We start from the raw sequence: 21,410 nt of genomic DNA, 5'->3' as shown, positions 1-21,410 counted from the left end.
GCTTGTTGTTTAAGCGTTGTTGTTGCATGTAAACTATGGGATTTTGTTTCTAAGCATGCATGAACCTATTTCTATCCTAGAACAACAAGTTTAGCATGGTATTTTGAGAAATCTAAGTAAAGAAACTACTTGAGAAGATGATGAATAGTGATTTACTTACTTGGTTGAACAAGGCCTGATGTCTTGATGATGTGGAAGCCTCTAACCACTTGGAATCTGCTTAGAAGTGTTTGATAATGCGTTCTCCAGAGCCCCTCCACAAGAAAAACGAGTTAGAAATGAGAAATGAAGGAGAAATGAAGTTAAAAGCCTGATTTTTCGTTACTGTCATGGCTTGGTCGATTGCTTGGTCAACTGACAGTCAACCAGCCAGTCGACCAAGGCTATAGAAAGTGAGAAAAATGAGATTTTGAGGAAAATTTTTGGATTTTGACCAATGTTTGGTTATTTGCTTATTATATTGATGAATCTATGTATAATTTGAGCACTTTAATCATATGGTCAAGTTGTTTTGATGAATATTCGTATCTCGATGTGGTCAATGTTCTTTTGCAGAATGGTTTTACTAAGAAGTCGTCTTGTCGGCTCCGGTAGTGCCGGAAATGAGGAGACACCTGCTGGAGGGTCTGACCAACAGACCCAGGAGGACAGCCATACTACCAATGGCATCCCTAGTGCCCCTGACATTGGAAGCTTCAAGGACATTGCAAGTGTCATGACCAACATGATGCAACAGCAGCAAGCTCAGTTTAACCAGATGATGGCTGGTTTTGTGAACTTGAGAGAAGAAAACCGTGCTAGTGGGTCTGGCAGTGCTGGCTTGGCGGCCTCGTATGTGGAGAGGTTCACAGGAACCCCGCATACCTGGCTGATGGAGAGTTTCTTGAAACTGCAGGTGCCATCTTTTACTGGTGTATCTAAGGACATTATGTTCCCTAAAAGATGGCTAAGGGAACTAGAAAAGGCCTTCCGGAACTTGCAGTGTTCAGATGCTCAGAAAGTGCTCTTCGCCAAGCAGAAGCTTTAGCAGGAAGCGGACGCATGGTGGACTTCTTCCCGCCCTATTCTTGAAACCCTCCATGGTGGTGCTGTCTAATATTCAAGGAAGCCTTCTGTAAGAATTGTTTTCCCGAGGATGTGAAAGATGCCAAGGAGTCTGAATTTATGGCATTGGCCCAAGGTTCCCTTGCTATGCTGGACTACCAGCAGAAATTTGAAGAGTTATTCTTTTTCGCCCCTGACTCGATGAAACCTGATAGTGCGAAGGCAAAGAAATTCTTCAAAGGACTGCGGCCATCTCTAAAGATGTACCTCACCCTTCTCCCTCTTGAGAGTTACACCTCAGGTGGTTCAGAATGCAAAGAAGCTAGAAGAAGCGGAAAGAGAAAATGCTCGAGTTCAGAGGCCGTCGCAGCCTAGACATCCCGGTCTTGTGGATCGCACCGAGCGTCAGTTTGTGAGGCCTTCACCATATCCCACTCCTGCCTTCTAGCCTAGGAGTGTGGGTAAGAGTTCCAGTACTACTCCTGTGGGCCCTCGTGGACAATATAGTGGAGCTCGACCTACGGGATTTGTGCAGCCTCCCCGGCCTGGTGTGGTTTCCCCTCGGCCTGCTTTTCAGAGACCCCCTTTGGCAGCCGCCCCTGTTGGACAAAGAGATTCTGTGTGCTTCCTTTGCAAGTAGCCCAGACATTTTGCTCGCTTGTGTCCGAAAAAGTCCCCCGTGCCGAGTGTTTCTGCTCCTACTGTGAGAAGTGCTCCCGCTTCTGTTCCTGCCCCTGCCCCTCCTTCTGGCAGAGTATTTAGCATCTCCGGTACTGAGCAGGACCCTTGCCATGAAGTTGTAATAGGTACATTGTTAGTCGCCTCTTTTCCAGCATTTGTGTTGTTTGATACGGGTGCATCTCATTCATTCATTTCATCTACTTTTGCTGTAAAGACTAACCTGACACCCAGATGTTTATCTAGTTGTTTGTCAATTTGTACCCCTGTTGGGTCTGCTGTTAAACTAGATAAAGTGTTAGAGGAATGTCCTGTTCTTGTTTGTGGGTTGAACTTGAAGGCAAATATAGTGTTGTTCGATATGAAGGACTTCGATGTCATCTTGGGAATTGACTGGTTGACATCCTACAACGCTGTGATCTTGTGCTCTTCTAAGAAAATCCAGTTTCGATTGGATGGGAACTTAGTTTTCGAGTTCCAAGGAAAGAAGGGAAGAGTGAGCAAGAAGACCTTGACCGCTTTAATGCAAGTCCACGCTTTGGTGGAAGATGCTTCATCTGGAAACAAAGTCAAGGAAAGGAAGAGACTTGAAGATGTCAGTGTTGTTTGTAACTTTGCTAATGTGTTTCCAGACGATCTATCAGGACCACCCCCTGATAGAGAGGTTGAGTTCTCCATAGACTTGATTCTTGGAGCATCTCCGGTGTCTAAGGCTCCATATAGGATGGCGCCTACCGAGCTTGAGGAGTAGCAAACTCAGTTGAATGGACTCTTGGATAGAGGTTTTGTGCAGCCAAGTGTGTCGCCCTGGGGAACTCCGGTCTTGTTCGTCAAGAAGAAAGATGGTAGTATGCGTCTGTGCATTGACTACCGAGAGTTGAACAAGCTGACGATTAAGAATAGATACCCGCTGCCCCGGATTGATGATCTGTTTGATCAGTTGAAAGGTGCGGCTGTGTTCTCAAAGATTGACTTAAGGTCTGGGTATCACCAGTTGAAAGTGAAGTCTAGTGATATCTTTAAGACTACGTTCAGGACAAGGTATGGACATTATGAATTCAAAGTCATGCCTTTTGGTCTAACCAACGCTCCTGCTGTGTTCTTGGACCTCATGAACCGGGTATTTCACGATGTGCTCGATAAGTTTGTAATCATTTTCATTGATGACATTTTGATATACTCGAAGAACGAGGAAGAGCATGTGAAGCACCTGAACTTCACATTGCAAAGGTTGAGAGAAAAGAAACTCTATGCTAAATTTAGCAAGTGTGACTTTTGGCTCTCAAGGGTAGTGTTCCTTGGCCATGTTGTTTCAGCCAAAGGTATTCGTGCTAACCTAGAAAAAGTGTAGACCGTTACCAATTGGGAAAGACCAAAGACCGTGACTGAGATAAGAAGTTTCCTTGGATTGGCTGGATACTATCGGAGATTTATTGAGAATTTTTCTAGGTTGGCTGCCCCTATGACTAAGCTAACTAGAAAAGAAGAGAAGTTCATTTGGACCGAAGTCTGCGAGAAGAATTTTGAGGAGCTGAAAGTTAGATTGACAAGCGCCCCGGTGTTAACTATACCTAACAGTCTACACTGATGCTTCCAAGATCGGTTTGGGTTGCGTGTTGATGCAACATGGCAAGGTTGTGGCTTTTGCCTCTCGGCAATTGAAAGATTATGAGCGGAATTATCCCACTCATGACTTGGAGCTTGCCGCCGTTGTTTTTGCTTTAAAGATTTGGAGGCATTACCTGTACGGTGAGAAAATCGCTATTTTCACAGATCACAAGAGTCTAAAATACTTCTTCACCCAGAAAAAGCTGAATATGAGACAAAGAAGATGGTTGGAGTTGGTTTCTGACTACGATTGTGACATTCAGTATCACCCAGGCAAAGCAAATGTAGTTGCGGATGCTCTTAGTAGGAAAGATCAAAGGAAGGATTTGAGCTTGTGTGCTTTGAATCGGCCCTTGCTTTTGTTAATGGAAAGATTTAGTTTGGAAGTGGTTCCTGAGGGTTTGGATTGTATCCTTTATGCCATGACGGCAAGATCCACCCTTAGAGACCGCATTGTTGCCTTGCAAAATTCTGATCTTGAGTTGAAAGAGAAGATTGAAAAGATCGCTTCGAATTCAGAAATGGACCCTGCCTTTAGTACATCTTTAGATGGTACTTTATTGTTTAGAGGTAGACTATGTGTGCCTAATGTTGATGAAATCAAGAAGGAAATATTGAAAGAAGCACACCAGTCGATCTTTACAATACACCCTGGAAGTACCAAAATGTATAAAGACTTAAGGGAACATTTTTGGTGGAATGGTTTGAAAGCGGATGTTGAAGACTTCGTTGCTAGGTGTGAGACTTGTCAATGTGTGAAAGCCGTTTGTCAGCCTCCGTCCGGATTGCTTCAGCCCCTTCCTATTCCTAGCTGGAAGTGGGAAGATATTTCCATGGACTTCGTGACTAGCTTGCCGCGGACAAGTAAGGGAAATGACACTGTGTGGGTGATCGTCGATAGGTTGACCAAATCAGCCCATTTCATTCCTATGAAGATCACTTACACTTTGGATAAGCTAGCTAGACTTTATGTGGACAATGTGGTTCGTCTACACAGAGTGCCTGTGAGTATTGTTTCTGATCGTGATCCTAGGTTCACCTTAAGGTTTTGGAATGGTTTGTAGAAAGCCTTGGGAACCCAATTGAATCTAAGTACAGCCCATCATCCACAGTCTGATGGACAATTTGAGCGTACAATTCAAATCTTAGAGGATATGCTTAGATCCTGTGTGGTGGACATGGGTGGAAATTGGGATGAACACTTAGCTTTAGTGGAGTTTGCCTATAACAACAGTTATCAAGCAACAATAGGCATGGCTCCATTCAAAGCTTTGTACGGTTAAACTTGTAGGACACCTTTGTATTGGACTGAGATAGGTGAAAGAAAAGTCTTAGGTCCGGAAATGATTGAAGCTACAAGTGCAATGGTCGACATGATTAGAGAAAGAATTAAGTCTGCGCAGTCAAGACAGAAATCTTATGCCGACAAGAGAAGGACCGATCTAGAGTTTCCAATTGGAGAAAAAGTTTTCCTTAAAGTGTCACCTATGAAAGGGGTAACGAGATTCAATGTGAAAGGAAAGCTTAGCCCTCGCTTCATTGGACCTTATGAGATCTTGGAGAAGGTGGACCTGTTGCCTATCGCTTGGCATTGCCCCCATCCCTTGCTGGAGTTCACAGTGTGTTCCATGTTTCTATGCTCCGAAAGTACATAGAGAACACAGAGCATATATTACAGCAAGCTCCCAAAGGGCTCAGTGCCGATCTTTCTTATGATGAAGGACCAGCCGAAATTCTTGATAAAAAGGACAAGCAACTGCGGAATCGCACCATCCCTTTGGTGAAGATTCGGTGGAAAAACCATACCCGGAAGAAGCCTCATGGGAGAAAGAAGAAGACATGAGAGAGAAGTTTCCTCATCTTTTTGGAAGCACAGGTACGCTTCCAATTTCGAGGACGAAATTTCTTTTAAGGGGGGGGGGATAATGTAAAATCCGGCCTTATCCTAACCCTGACCCGGCCCGGATTTTATTCTGTTGCAGGTCCGAAGACCCAAAGTGGTGGTAGAAGAGACCTGTGGGCCCTCTTAGTGGATGATTCGATGCTTGATGCTGAGCCTATGGACATTGACAATGATGCCCCTCACTTGTGCACCTTGTTAGTGTTGAGTAAAAATCTGCGCATCGATGAAGATTGAATTAGTTGAATCACTTCCCGGAACCCTGTGATCAATCCGAAGGTATTTTCTGAAACTAGACTTGTTGATTGACTTGTAGGAGAAAACCCCGCTCGATTTGACCCTGTATAGCCTTCCGAATCCACTCCTGAAGTAGCTGTCATAGCTTGGTCGAGTGCTTGGTCGACTGACAATCGACCAGCCAGTCGACCAAGAGTAATGGAATTCGAGTTTACACTAAATCTCTTCCCATTTTGCCCCTACCTATTTGGAACTCGTGAATGAGGACCTAAACTAATCATTTGCACGCCAGAGCTCGAGGTTGGACACTCTCTTGGGCTACTCCTTGATGTTTGGGAAGATCTTTGACTCCATTCTTTATTGTATACACTAATCATCAACTCAAGGTATGATTTCTTCTATTCCTCTTCTAATCTATTCATATTTCTATCAATTAATGATCTTGAAACCATGGATGAAGTGCTGCAACCTTGCAAACACTTAACCGTGAGTTTCCCCCCTTTTCAATTTCTTAATCCTCCCCCACTCTTGCTATGCTATGATTCAAATGAGATTAATTGCACTCCATCACTTTGATTCTATTCAATCTAACCTATTTTGATTCTAATCTGATATGTAGATGCATGATAAGCTTAGGCTGTAATGAAATTAAGATTCTAGCTTGATTCTTAGCACTCATTTGATTGATTCTTATCATCCCTTTCAATTTCTATAAGTTCCAATTTAATTCTTGCTAAGCATCATATAGAACCTAAAATTCGATTTGGGTATTTTTGATTGAACCGTTGGATCATCATGAAAATTAGTGTGTAGTATCCTCTTACTGTTATAAACATTCCCTCCAAATTTTATGACGATCGGAGAATCGGAAGGGCAGTTTCGGATCAAGTTTCCATTGCTGTTTTGAAGATAACAAGTCTTGGTCGACTGCTTGGTCGACTGACAGTCGACAAAGCCAGTCAACCAAGAGTTGTTAAGGCCCTATACTCAGCCAATTTGAACCGTTTGAACCTCAATTCAATTGTTTTCTCTCTTGACATTAATTGTATGATTATCTAGGGTATCAACACTGATTTTGGGACCATACTTGGTAATCATTGAATCTATTTACAACTTGATTAAGGTAAGGACAATCGTTAACTCAAGTATGTTAATTATACCAACATGCTTACGTTATGGGAACTTATTGGTTATGATCATATGAGTAATCCTTTACTAAACATGATTGTTATGTGTTTTCTTATCAGTAATAGAATGTATATATCATTTAGAGTATCATGCTCAGTTTTACTTTATGATTCATGTATGATCAATCATGTTATGATATGTATTTGTTTATATGACGAATTATTGATTTAGTATAATATGATGAGATTGAGATTGTGATTGACTACGTATGACTTGGGATTGAGAGGTGTCCTTTCGACACTTCTGTCTTGGACATTGGAGGGAGTAGTATGAGATATTCCCTGAAGGTGTCCATCGACGCTTTTCCGGGTTATTGGATGACATGTATAGGATTGTCTAGGTGTATGGTTAGGATTTCCGTTGTTGTATCAGACCCCAATCGGAAGGGTATTAAGACCGAACAACCCGTGGTAGAATATGGTTGAAGGGCGCTCAAGACCGGTACCCACTCCGTGAGAGGACTTGAACTATATTGCGGATACTCGAAAGGGGACATTTATTGGTAGGGTTGCATATGGATAGAGTTGGGCTCATGGGCGCTCAAGACCGGTAACCAACCTGTGAGAGGACGTGAGAGCTTCCCGTTTACTATATGTGGATGACCAATAGGGTTGATGAGTCCGTAATCCAGGATTACGCTAACTCTAGTGTGAAGGATACCGGAAAGGACTGTCGGGGGCGAGGAATGGATGTATCTGGATCTGACATGATATGACTGAGTAGATGACTTGCATTGGGCTAGGATTTACTGTGACATGTGCCAGTACTTATGCCAAATGGTGATGTGAGAGAGTGGTGACTAAATCCCCAACCATGGTTTTGAGATGACTTTACCGAACTTCCTCGGGCAGACCCAAGATATCTTATGATTGAGGGGGAGTGACTGACGACCCAGAGAAGTATGGTGCCATGACTTAAAGCATGTCTACCTTAGAGACTAGCATACTTAAGGTTAGAATCATCATTCATCATTGTCTCATATCATATTGCATCCTATTTTGACTTGTGTTGAATGAATTGTGGATTATGAAATGACTTGCCTTGCTGAGTTCTTTTGAACTCATTCCTTTTGTGCAATTTGTTAGATTATACTGCAGGTACAGAAGACCTTGATGGCACATCCTATGACCCGAGCTATGATCCCGCATACTACCCTTCGGGTGATGGCTACGCGGAGAGTTAGGATTGCTATACCGAGGAGGATTATAGTGCGTACCAGGGTTAGCCCCACATTAGTGAGGGAGCGGCCATGTTGGGTTTACTTCATCCATACTTTCGAAGAGGATATCATTAGGATAGAGGAAACCTATGTGTAGGCCCCATTTCCCTGGATGATTGTAATCATTTGGATATTCTCTCTCTAGTTCCTATGGATTTGTTCATAACACTGGGTGTAACTTAACTTGATTCATCACTGTTCCGTTGATTGTGAAGGAGTGACTTCTGATCACTCTTTCTCTTGAGACTTTGTTACTTAGAAGTTGTTACTTAATGTTTCCGCACTCTGATTAATTACTCTTTTCTCATTCAGTTGATCTATTTATTGTTTACTTTATACATTAATTATATTGTTCATGATTATGTTATCGTGTATGTGGGAGGCATGGTCGCTCGATCTGGATCTTCGGGCTGTGGATCACATCCCGGGTATGCCAGATAGGATACAGGCTGGGTGTGTCACACCCCGCCCGCCGGGCCCGGATAACCGCCCGACAACCCGTGGGTGCGAACCATCACAGGATCCATGGTTTTAGTCTATCAACAATAATAAATATTATACAGATAATCAAGAGCAAGAATAGTGCAATAATTAATAAAAAGGTTACAGGAATCCAAATACTCCAATAAATATCCAAGAACGAACGAAAGAGGGAAAATCAAGAATCAAAAGTAATATCGAGTTCAGCGGAAGCAAAATAAATAACTAAATGATCTTCTCTCTGGTTTTCTTTTATAAATCTAAAAACTAGTTTTCTAACTTAGTGATGCGTCCAAAATCTGCTCAGCCCTTAGATCTCCTCGTGATGACCTGCAAAACGAAAGCGTCAGATGTGGCCCGACCGCTGGGGTCGGGAGTCCACCTCCGAAGGCTATGTCAGTTGATGAACTTAATCACAAATGGCTCTGCTAGAAGCACATAGCTAAGGAACGAAGAATTGGGAAATGTGATCTAGATACGCAGAGCGCTGATAGTTTAAGTCTATCAGTATGTATCTGAACCTGAGTCTTAGATTGTGTGTTTTTTCTCCTCTCACCTCGTATGGTAGTGAGGTTTATATAGAGTGTACCTTCGAATCTCCTTCGTTGGATGCACTTGAGCTTTCTTCGGGTAGTCGTCGGATCTTAATAGTTAGATCCGTTGAGCAATAGACTTCTACTAGTTTGGACTAGTAGAGGACTCCTGAGATAACCTTTAGGTTATGTGATGATTATCCCTTCGATAATGATTATCCGCAGCCGTCAATTCGAGTTTGCCATCATTAGGGTAATTACCCTAATCCATAAGTAGGATTAGGGCACGCTTGTAGCCGAATAAGCTTTCTTCTTCAGCAAACCATCTTCTGGATCCGGTTCTCTCAGGAGCGAGTTGGTTCCCTCCGTCTCGACCGTGGTCGAGGGTCGGACCAGGTATGAATCCGGTATGATCATAATTTCTCCGTATCACGAGCCCCCCAGACCAAGCGTTCGGTCGATCCCGAGGGCTTGGTTTTTAACTGGGTTCTTTGTCAGCGATAATCTCTGCGTGTTTCATTAAATGTCATATCACATTTAATGCGGTGGTCACTTTTCCTCGAGCGTTGTGAGTGTAAGGCCACGTGTCTCCTTGCAGTCAATCTGTCGTGGCTCACGTCATCCAAGCGACGGTTTCCGAACGCTTATTTCGGATTCGTGAGTTCAAATTTTCAAAACGTCTTTCAATCTTGATCGTTGATTTTGAATCAATCTCGATCGTTCAGATTCCCGAACACTCGTGTGGGGGTTTTAAAAGCGGTTCGTTGTCTTCATAGGTTTCATTCTTCCTGTCTGGAATTTGAACCTTTTTTGTCTGCTTCGCGCCTTCTTGCTCTCAAGCTTCTGCCTCACTGAATCAGTAAGTTTACTGGTCTTTTTCTTTTTGTAGTTTACTGAAACAAGTAATGGCGGATGACGGGGCTTCTCTGGTACCCAGTGTTGGTAATAGCAGTGAGGCTTTTGCTTCTCCTGCTCCCGAATAGTCGGATAATGATGACAAAACCCTAACTGTCCTCTGGCGCGAGTTTGCTGAAGTTTCTCAAAAAGGTTTAGAGAGAAAAACCGAAACTCCTCCTGCCCTCCTCGAGTCTGGATCTTCCAAGATTGTCGAGTCTTCTAGGCAGCCTCAAACTTCCAGGTCCGATGGTGGACCTGGCTCTGTTCCCTCCATTTATAATGAGGAAACCCTTCTTTCAGCCATCCAAGATTTTGATTTTCCTTCCTCTTATCAGGTTAGGGCTCCCCACCCTGATGAGAGGGTTGATTCAAACCACTCGGGTGAATTTTCTCTGTATATAGATGCACTGGAAAGCGGGGTTCACTTTCCCTTTTTTAATCCTTTGTTCTCTGCAGTTTTGAATCATTGGGACATTTGTCCCGGAATGCTCCTTCCCAATAGCTGGCGTCTCATCGTCGGCTTCTTGGGTTTGTGTTTTGAACTTGGCATTATGCCATCTCTTTCTCTCTTTGTACATTTTCATGTTCTTTCTATCTCCCATCCTCCCGGATGGGTTTTTCTGTCCAAACGCAATAAGGCTGAACTTGATTGGAGGGGCAGCATCCTTGTTAAAGGAACTTGCCCTTCTAACCACAAAAGATGGTGCGAACAATACTTTTTCTGTCGAGCGCCTCCATCATATCTTAACTTCCCAACCGCCTGGAGGAGGCGTACTTCTTCTTCCGAGAATAACCGAGGTCTTCCCTTATCTAGGGAAGACGAGGCGGCCGTCAGGAAGATCAAATCCATTCCATGGTATCAAGAGATACATGGACTTGAAGTGGAGTATAACTCCATTCTTCAATACTGGGGCTTGGCTCATTGTGAGCTTCTAACCACCATTCTTTAATTTTACTGAAGTGATATGTCTTTAATTCTGACTCTTGTCATTCTTCTTTGCAGTGCCTCCAAGAATGAACCCTGAGAACCTGCGAGTGAAGGCCGCTAGGGCCGTTGCGACAGCCGAGCAACAATCACCCAGAGCCTTGACTGTAGATCAAGAGGCTTCTGTTCCCTCTCCCGACCCCTCTTATAGGGGTATCAGGAATATCAGGCCCGTGGCTGATGCTTCGGGTAAAGGGAAGAAACCGATGGTGGAGAGGTCTAATGTCTCTTCCTCCGCCCGAACCAAAAGGAGGCATGACACAATTGATGCTTCCTCCCATAAAAAATCCAAAGCTTCAACGGATTGTGAGGAGGTCTTCACCCCCCAGTGGACCCTGAAGCTGACCGACAGGTTGACTCGGGATCTTGAGAAAGCTGCAGAGTGGAGCTCTCTCAGTCTTGCTCCTTCTGACCGCCAAGAATTTGAAGCCCTGGATGACATTCCCCTTGTTAGTGAATCCACAAGGTACCAGTCTTCTTGCTTACTTATTTTTTCATAATTTCTTATGACTTCTTTTGATATTTTCCGCCTTCCCAGGAATGCTGTGTTGAGCTTTTATCAACACATGGAAGCATTGAGCCGGGTTGGTCGCACCAGCTCCTTGCTGCAAACCTGTGAAGAGAATTTGGCCAAGGCCAATTCCGAAATAGATCGGCCGACCGCAGCTGCCGAGGAGCGCGAAGCTGAGGAAGAAGTGTCTCCCAGGAGCCCTTGATGCTCAAGATTCGTGCCGCTGCTGCCGAGCGCGAGGCCAGGAAGCAAAAAGCAGCTGCCACGTTGTTTGGTGACAGGCTTGAATTCCGATGTAGGGAGAACGAAGAATATCTGAAGTTGGCAATCCCTAGCAAGCCCGAGCATATAAAGCCAGAGCTTCGGAAGGAGTGTGTTCGGAAATACCTGAACAACGTACCTTTCTCCGAGCTGCTAGGTGCCTACAACATTCAAGCTTATCGCTTGGGGCAGAACGACGTTTGGGAGCGAATTCTCGCATCAATCCCTTCCTTTGATACTGCTCCCTTTCGTGAGGTGTGCCATAAAGAGGTCTTCGGAAAAGTTGGCATGGATCTCCTTGACTGGGCTCGGGAAGAAGATGATCCTTTTCCAGCTGACCCTCAATATGAGGCATACCTGGCTGACGAGCCGGCGCTTCCAGAGGAGAAATCACAAGCCGAGTCTCAAGTTGCTGCTGTAGAGGACTCAGCCGATGCCATTCTTGAGGAAGGCTCTTCTCAAGATCCTGAGAAAAGTCCTCCCGAACAGGGTCCCTCGAGCAACAATGAAGAAGAGGCTTAGGGAGTTATCTTTTATTGTAAAGATTTACCCTCTTATTAATGAATAGACATTTCTTTTTCATGTTGGCCTTTACATTTCCCCGTCTCTTGCCGAAATCTTGCCTTGAATATCAAAGTATAAATGATAAAACTTATCACTTAACTTTACATTCCTCGCCGAATAATAATCTTGTAGAAATATTGTGAAGATGCGTTTCGGAAAGATGCATTAATCTTCCCCACTACTTCATTTATTGCAAAGTCCGCACGTTTCCCTTCTGCGAAGTTGAAACGTTTTCTTGCTTTTGTATACCATTCACTATTTCCAATGAATCGGAAATACATCCATTATTTTAATGGCGGTGCGACGATTGGAGGTATCTCTGCATCAAGTGCTCGTTTCCACATGTTTCCATGTGGCATCCCTCCGACCGTTGATCTTGCTTTCTGCGGATTTCGAAGCGTCATTTCGATCTAGGTCGTCGGTTGTCCTTAGCCTTCAACCGTCGTCTTAATACCTGAGGCTATTTAAAGCCTTCGTGGGTACTCTCCATCTATCCTGCCATCTGCAAGTTAGATTTTCTAAAGTGCTCAAGCGACATTCCATCCTTCTGCCTGCTCCCGTATTCCGCGTACTTCAACAACAGCTCTATCAACTTCTGAACAAGTGATTTTTTTGATTACTCATCTCTTTCCCCACTTCCCCCCTTGAGTAAACGACACAACAGTAATACTTGGGGTTTATTTAATCGGGTTTTTCAGAAGTGTTAGAGAACTAGGGTTTTCCCTCTTTATTGTCGTCGTTGGTATTATGTACTGATATGGCTTTTCTTTTTGCATAGTGGCTCCCAAGATCAACCCGAACTTTATCAGAGCGAAATCTAGCAAGAAAATCGTTCCATCGGCGGTGGTTGGGGCCAGTGAGGTGGTTTCAGCTAGTGAATCCTCCAAGCGTAAGGCGACTGCTGTTGGTGAATCTTCAAGTCAGATTCCCACAGTTTCTATTGATGCCGTCCCTGCGCCTCTTTTGCCCGAAGTGATTGCTCGTCTTTCCCAGGAAGATCTTGATCACTCCGTTGTTGATGGCGCTGCCGACACCCCTGCTGGTGAGACTGTTGGTGCACCCCCGAAGGAGACTCTTCGGGCATCTGAGGCAACTATGTTGGCATCTGATGAAGGTGTGGTCCCAGCAGGCGCTACTCCTATTTCCAATTCTAGTGCTTGTTTGGCATCCTCCTCCTCTCCTTCCGAGTTGGAGGATTTTGCCACCAGGAAGCGCCGTCGGGTGACAAGTGATGCAGCTCATCCTTCTCTTGATGTAGCTCATCCTTCTCATCCTTCGCCTGAATTAGTGTCAAACGAGTTTGACCGAGCGTTGGAATGGTGTACTGCTGCTCGAATGACTTCGAGAGCGCAGCTTCTTTCCAAACATCCAGATGAAGTCTTTACGAAGTCACTTGGTGATGTAAGTCTTTCTTCATTATCTTTCGATTATGAAAAATTACTCTTTTGCTCCTTTTTAACTCGGAAGTTGTTTGTGAGGAGTCTTATCGGTAACTTCCACAACCAAGTGGAAGCGGTTTCTAGGCTCGATGAGGTTGAGCAATGAAGTTTCCAGGCTTCGGGAAATCTCGAAGCTAAAGATGCTTGAGATTGCTCGCCTTCGGAAACTAGCTTGGGAGGTGGCGGGGAGAAAAGAATTCGATGATTGGTCGTCTTCAGTCGGACTTGGATGATGCCAGGGAGAAGATCCGACGACTGGAGCGAACAGTTGGAAAGTCAGGAGCCAAAGGATCTGAGACATTACCTCCAAGGCAAGCTGTCGGTCCTTTGCCCGAATCCCTTCCAACTGATGTTCGCAGAGCCTGCGTCTTCAAGTATTTACACAGTAAGCCCTTTGTTGATATGCTGAATGCTTATAACTTGCAGGCGTTCCGGGATGGTGAGAACGAAGTATGGGAATCAATATTAAGGAAGGATCCTCATTTTGATACAACTCCCTACAGTGTTGTTTGCCATCCTGAAGTATTTACCGACCTGTGTATTCCTCCTCTTGACTGGACCAAAGATAAGATTGATCCTCCACCTTCCGATCCAGATATTATGCATTATCTGGAAGATTACCTGTTTATTCTCCCCTGGAAGAAGTCAATTATGACGAGCTCGTCTTGAATGCAAGTTTGGTCGAGGACCATACTTCTCCTGGACAAGCTGGACAAAGAGTATGAAATTGCGGAGGATTTTATGCATACCGAAATATTTTTTGTAATCCTCATTTCTTCTCTTCTTTTCCTTGAATCAACACCAATGGTTGACTCATATGTTTGTTCTAGCAAAGTCGCGTCGATCTTGTATAACTTCTTAACAGTCACCTATGATGACTTTATTTTTTGACCGAAGATTGTATCCAGCTTTTGTAATTGTTTTGATATTGGCCTCTTTTGATCTTTTGAAGAAATAAGAAATTAACTTCATCTTGAGCTTTGCTAGTCACTTGAATTGCTGTTGAATTAGGTCTTAGTTGTTTGAAACAATGCCTTTACTTAAGGATTTCCGGAGAAATACAATAAGTCTGAGAAGGAACTCACTTGGGTTTTAAACCGAGCCGGAGAAATACAATAAGTCGAGAAGGAACTCACTCGGGTTTTAAACCGATGCCTTTACTTAAGGATAATTCAAAAATTCAATAAGTCTTGAAGGAACTCACTCGGATTTTCATCCGATGCCTCGACTTAAGAAAGTCCGAAAAATTTCCATAAGTGTTGAAGGACCCACACAAATTTTCATCCGATGCCTTATAGTTGGATGTTGTTTTTGAATGTGGTGTATGATGCCCCCCAATCAAAAGATAGTTTGTTGAAAGCCAAAAATTGCATTGATTGAGTTGAAAATGATTACATCACGAACAAAATTGAAATCATCATCAAGGATAAAACTTTTTGAGATGCCTAGCATTCCACGAACGATCCAACTCTTTCTGGGTGTTGATGTTCTTAAGCCTGTAAGCTCCTGAACCGACCGGTTTCACAACCATATAAGGTCCTTCCCAGGAAGGGTCCAATTTTCTTTGGTGACGTGGGTAGGAAGCTAGGGTGTTTCTCAACACCAAATCTCCGGCTAAGTACCGACGATTCTTCACTCGAGTATTATAATGAGACGCTATCCTTCTTTGATAATGATGAGTTCGTGCTATTGCTTTTCCCCGAACTTCGTCCAACAGATCAAGACTATCAAGCAGTCCTTGTTCATTTTCTTTTTCCTCGAACTCACGATCCCGTAATGTCCCCGCCATTATCTCCACTGGTGCCAATGCTTCGGATCCATATGCCACCCTGAATGGAGTTTCTCTTGTGGGTGTTCGAACCGTAGTTCTATAAGCCCACAGTACATTATGAAGTTCTTCGACCCAAGAAGCTTTGTCAGCTTCGAGTCTTCTCTTTATTCCTTCCAGTAGCGTTCGGTTAGTAACCTCTACCTGTCCATTGCTCTGGGGGTATGCCACTGAGGACATACGATGCTCGATCATATATGTTCCGCAAAATTGCTCAAATTGCGGATAGTCGAACTGAGTACCATGGTCAGTGACGATAATCTTTGGAATCCCAAAGCGATATATGATTGATTCAAGCACGAATTTCTCCATTTTTTTCTTAGTAATTGCTGCCAGTGCACTGGCTTCAATCCATTTTGTGAAGTAATCAATTGCTACTATCAGATATTCCCGTCCGCCTGACGCCTTGGTGAATTTGCCCATGATATCAATTCCCCACATCGCAAAGGGAATGGGATCTAGAATTGAAGTCATGGTTTCCGCCGGGCGCTTCGATACTGTAGCGTGAATTTGACAGTTGCCACACCGACGAACATATTCCATAGCAGCCTCTTGGACCTTAGGCCAATATAACCCAAGTCTTAGAATTTTGTGAGCCAGGGCTCGTCCACCCATGTGAGCTCCACAAATTCCTTCATGAACCTCAGCCAAAGCTGATTTTGCTCCTTCGGGGCCAATACATCTCATAAGGGGTCCAGAATAAGATCTTTTGTATAGTCTCCCATTCTGAATGACAAATCTAGTTGATCGAATCTTGATCAACTTTGCCTCTTTGGGATCCTCAGGTAATTTGTCATCTCTTAGATACTCGATTATCGGATCCATCTAGCAACGTTCTGCTTCAATATAAGAAATTTCTTTCTCATGATAACTTGGAAAAGTTATCTCTTCAATATAGACCGAAGGGTCTAGATTCTTTTCTTTGGCATTGGCTAGTTGGGATAGCTCATTTGCCACTGAATTTTCATTCCTCGAAATCTGAGATATCTTCAAATTCCGAAATTGGTTTTGAAATGCCGCACTATCTCTTGATATTTCGCAAGCGTGGTTCTTTAATACCATACTCCCCCGGACTTGGTTGACTATAAGTTGAGAGTCACTATAAATAGTAACATCTGCAATAGATAATGCTTTTGACAACCGAAGTCCAGCTATCGAGCCTCATATTCTGCTTCGTTATTACTTGCTTCAAATGCAAATCTCAAAGCATATCGAATAATAAATCCTGCTGGACTTTTTAATAGAATTCCAGCTCCTGCTCCATCTTTATTACTCGAACCATCCACATATACCTCCCAAGCAGTTGGTATAATGGGATCCTCGATGGTGGATTCCACCGGTGCAGTAGTTTCTACTACAAAATCGGCTAATGCCTGAGCCTTAATTGCAGTTCTGGGCTTAAAGCTCACTTGGAACTCACTGAGTTCAACTGACCAGGACACCATCCTTCCAGACAAATCAGGTTTATTAAGAACTTTACTAAGAGGAAAAGTTGTAAATACCTCAATTGGATGAGCCTGAAAATATGGCCTTAGCTTCTTGGCGGCCATCATGAGAGCCAGAGCCTGCTTCTCAATCTGTGAATATCTTGTCTCCGCATCTAGCAACATGTGGCTTACATAGTAAATCGGCCATTGTTTTTTATCTTTTTCACGAACAAGTACTGCACTGACCACTGAAAGGGACGTCGCTAGATATAGCTGTAATATTTCCCCCTTCTCTAGTCTGGACAAAATCGGTGGTTGTCCAAGTGCTTCTTTTAACTCCTCGAAAGCTTTCTAGCACTCTTCAGTCCATTTTGCTTCCTTGCTGCCCTTCAGGTCTTTAAGTGCCTTGAAGAAAGGCAAACATTTTTCTCCAGACTTGGAGATGAATCGATTCAAAGCAGCAACTCTCCCTGTTAAACACTGCACATCACGAACAGTTTTGGGAGCCTCCATATCAACCAGAGCTTGTATTTTGGCAGGATTAGCCTCAATTCCCCTCTGTGATACCATGAAGCCCAAAAATTTTCCCGAGGAGACTCCAAAGGCACACTTTTCTGGGTTTAGCTTCATTTGATATTTTCGCAGTACTGAGAATACCTCAGTCAAATCCGCAATATGATTTGCTTTTGTAGAGCTTTTCACTAGCATGTCGTCAACATAAGCTTCAACATTCTTTCCTATCAGCTCTTTGAAGATCTTGTTGACGGCCCTCTGATATGTTGCTCCTGCGTTCTTCAGGCCAAAAGGCATGACCTTATAATAATAGCTTTCACGATCAGTCATGAAAGCAGTAAACTTCTCATCCTCCTTATTCATAAGGATCTGATTATATCCTGAGTAGGCATCCATGAAACTTAAAGTTTCATATCCTGCAGTCGCATCTATCAAGAGGTCAATCCGAGGCAACGGATAACAATCTTTGGGGCAAGCCTTGTTAAGATCTGTGTAGTCTGTACACATCCTCCACTTCCCATTCGCCTTTTTTACCATTACCAAGTTGGGCATTCAATTGGTTCTATGAAACCAGAATTCTTGAGTTTTTCAACTTCGCTACGAACGGCTTCATATTTTTCAATGGAGAAGTTTCTTCTTTTCTATATCACTGGTTTCGCCTTAGGATCTATCCAGAGTTTGTGCTCTGCGACGGCCCGATCGACTCCTGGCATGTCCTCAGCAGACCATGCAAATACATCTTTATTCTGTTGAAGAAATAACTTCAACTCATCTTTAAATTCCTCCAGCTGTTCAGACCCGATATAAGTAATCTTTTTCTCAACCTCGGTACACAGCTGGATTTGTTCCAGCTTCTCCACTGGTTCGGGTCTTTGCATCTCTGCCTCTTCCCGATCGTCTCAAACTTCTATAGGTAGGGCAGTTACCTTCCTTGGGCCCTCCTTGTCTTTTAAATAGGCAACGTAACACTGCCGAGAGATCTTCTGGTCAGAGGAGACTTGACCAATTCCCATATCAGTCGGGAATTTTATCTTCAGGTGCTTTGTCGAAACAATAGCACCTATCTTGGATAAAGATGGTCGCCCGAGGATCATATTATAAGCTGGCAGTTCCCGAACCACCAAAAAATTGATTCGGACGGTTGTTTCCTTAGGAAAACTTCCAATAGATAAGTCCAACTGGACCGATCCTTCCGCCACTGTAGATGACCCTGCAAAACCATATAGATGTGTGGATGAAGGTTTCATCAAGTCCTGATCCACCTTCAATTTTTGATACACTTCGTAAGAAATTAGGTCAGCTGAAGACCCTGTATCAATCAAAACTCTATGCACTTCCCGACGTGCAATCTCTACCTTGATGACTATGGCATCATCATGAGGTAAACAAACATCTCTTTCGTCCTCCTCACTAAAGGTGATAGAATCTTCGCCATTCAGCTTCTTCCGCTTCAGCGTCTCTCCGGTTCCAACAAATTTGGATTTTGTTTTCAGACTCCACAGTGACTCGGGCTCTGGTCCCCCGAAGATGGTAAGGATTGGTGACCAAGTAGCTTCAATCACCTCCTTGCCCTTCTTAGACTTCGGGGCCTCCCTTGATAGTTCCAAACTAACCGAACGATCCCTTTTAGGAGCAGCCGTACGTGGCTCACGTGGCTCCTCCCTCCTTCTGCTAACAAAACTGGACAGATGTCCCTGAGATATTAATCTCTCAATATCAGCTTTCAAATGACGACAGTCATTAGTATAATGACCATAGTCCTTGTGGAATCGGCAATACTTTTCTCGATCCTGCTGCTCTCCGGGTTTCAAAAGAATTTTAGGTGGCCACTTCAAAATATTTTTTCTTTTGATGATATTTAAAATATCAGCCCAAGGAACATTCAATGGAGTGTACTCACTTTTACCGGGGGACCTTTGGCGCCAAGCCTGAGATTTTCCAACCCGATCACGGACATTTTTCTTTGGCTTCTCCTTCTGCTCAGGAGCCTTCTGTTCCTTATTGGAGACTTTATTATCTCCTTGGCGCGCGTCTAGAATCTCCATGACTTCAGCACCTTTCGGCATCTCTGTACCAACTTAGCATAAGTTGCAGGCATATCCTGTAGTAATAACTCCCGGAGTTTCCGATTAGTGAGTCCCGTGAATAGAGCAGTTTTGGCTACTTGCTCATCCAAATTTTCTATCTCCATCGTTACTTTGTTGAATCTTTTCAGAAACTCTCTGATTGATTCGTTCTTTCCTTGTCTGACAGTAAACAAGGTTTCTTCCGTTTTCTTGACCTGTATTCCACTCTGGAATCGCCCTATGAATTTGCGCGCCAATTCATCAAAGTTTACGATCCTTCTAGAGGGGAGGTTTGAAAACCACTTTTGTGCTGCTCTAGTTAGAGATGAACCAAAAACCCTGCATAAAATTTCATCAGAATTACCTGAAACTGCCATGGTCTATTGGTAATAGCCGATGTGAGCTGTTGGATCTCCGGAGCCATCGAATGTTGAAAAGGTAGGTAAACGGAAGTTACGGGGAAACTGATATCTCGCAATTGGCTCGGCAAAGGGAGTCTTCCGAATGACTGAGTAAATATCCTCAGTTATTCTTCCCTTAGCCAACTACCCTAATTTCTTATTGATGTTGGCCAATTCCTGACCAATCTGGGTCGGGTGATCTTCAGCAATATGATCACGACCTCGATTAACACGATCATCCCGTGCTACTCGATCATCACGAACAGCCCGTCCTTCCCGAGCATTCCGCTCGTCGCGAACTTCTCGATCATTACGAACGGTTCTTCTGACAGTGGGTGAGTGAGTTCTTACCCCTGTATCCAACCTTGTATTTGAATCAGTTGTACTCTCTTGTGGTCTGTCTAACCGATCGTCTCGCCTAGGTTGATCATCAATCCTCCTAAGTCCTCGGTCTCCTTCCCGAAAATTCTGACCGATATTCCGGTCTTCAGCCAATCTCTGATCACGTGGCAATGCACGTCTCCCTGAATCGCGCTGATCAGGTTCTTGTGGTAAAACCACTCGTCTGGTGAGCATGCGGAGTGCTTGACTCACCTCCAAGAGTTGAATTTTTACCTGATCCAATTGATCTTGGAGTGTATCAGGAGGAGGATTACGTCCTCCCAGGCCACCATCTACCTCGATAGGATTTTGGCTTCCCGGGGAATATCTCGGATTATTCGCTCCGGGGATCCGAACACCGGAATTGCGGCTGTGCGTGCGGCTGCTGCGGCTGCTGATCTAGTCACCATGGCTTTTCAAGTCGTTTCCCACAGACGGCGCCAAATGATGCGTCCAAAATCTGCTCAGCCCTTAGATCTCCTCGTGATGACCTGCAAAACGAAAGCGTCAGATGTGGCCCGACCGCTGGGGTTGGGAGTCCACCTCCGAAGGCTAAGTCAGTTGATGAACTTAATCACAAACGGCTCTGCTAGAAGCACAGAGCTAAGGAACGAAGAACTGGGAAAGGTGATCTAGATAGCAGAGCGCTGATAGTTTAAGTCTATCAGTATGTATCTGAACCTGAGTCTCAGATTGTGTGTTTTTTCTCCTCTCACCTCGTATGGTAGTGAGGTTTATATAGAGTGTACCTTCGAATCTCCTTCGTTGGATGCACTTGAGCCTTCTTCGGGTAGTCGTTGGATCTTAATAGTTAGATCCGTTGAGCAATAGACTTCTACTAGTTTGGACTATTAGAGGACTCCTGAGATAACCTTTAGGTTATGTGATGATTATCTCTTCGATAATGATTATCCGCAGCCGTCAATTCGAGTTTGCCATCATTAGGGTAATTACCCTAATCCATAAGTAGGATTAGGGCACGCTTGTAGCCGAATAAGCTTTCTTCTTCAGCAAGCCATCTTCTGGATCCGATTCGCTCGGGAGCGAGTCGGTTCCCTCCGTCTCGACCGGGGTCGAGGGTCGGACCAGGTATGAACCCGGTCTGATCATAATTTCTCCGTATCACTTAGCAAATAAAGATGTCCTCCAATCTTTCTCCATACGATCATCAAAATCCTGGCAATTTGCCTCCGTCGGCCATCAATGGTGCTAAAAGTGCACACACGCATCTTCAGGAGGCTTCATGCTCT

General features: G+C 44.0%; 1 pseudogene; it reads left to right on the top strand.

Moving 5' to 3' along the window:
* Positions 1–760: 760 nt before the first annotated feature.
* LOC149002470 (26S proteasome regulatory subunit 8 homolog B-like) overlaps positions 761–21,410 on the top strand; it is a 40,089-nt pseudogene continuing 19,439 nt past the window's right edge.

Source organism: Hakea prostrata, chromosome 10, assembly GCF_041222555.1.
Source record: "Hakea prostrata isolate BN-2017 chromosome 10, UWA_Hpros_2, whole genome shotgun sequence".
NCBI lineage: Eukaryota > Viridiplantae > Streptophyta > Magnoliopsida > Proteales > Proteaceae > Hakea > Hakea prostrata.
This window is presented reverse-complemented; position numbering and strand designations above follow the sequence as displayed.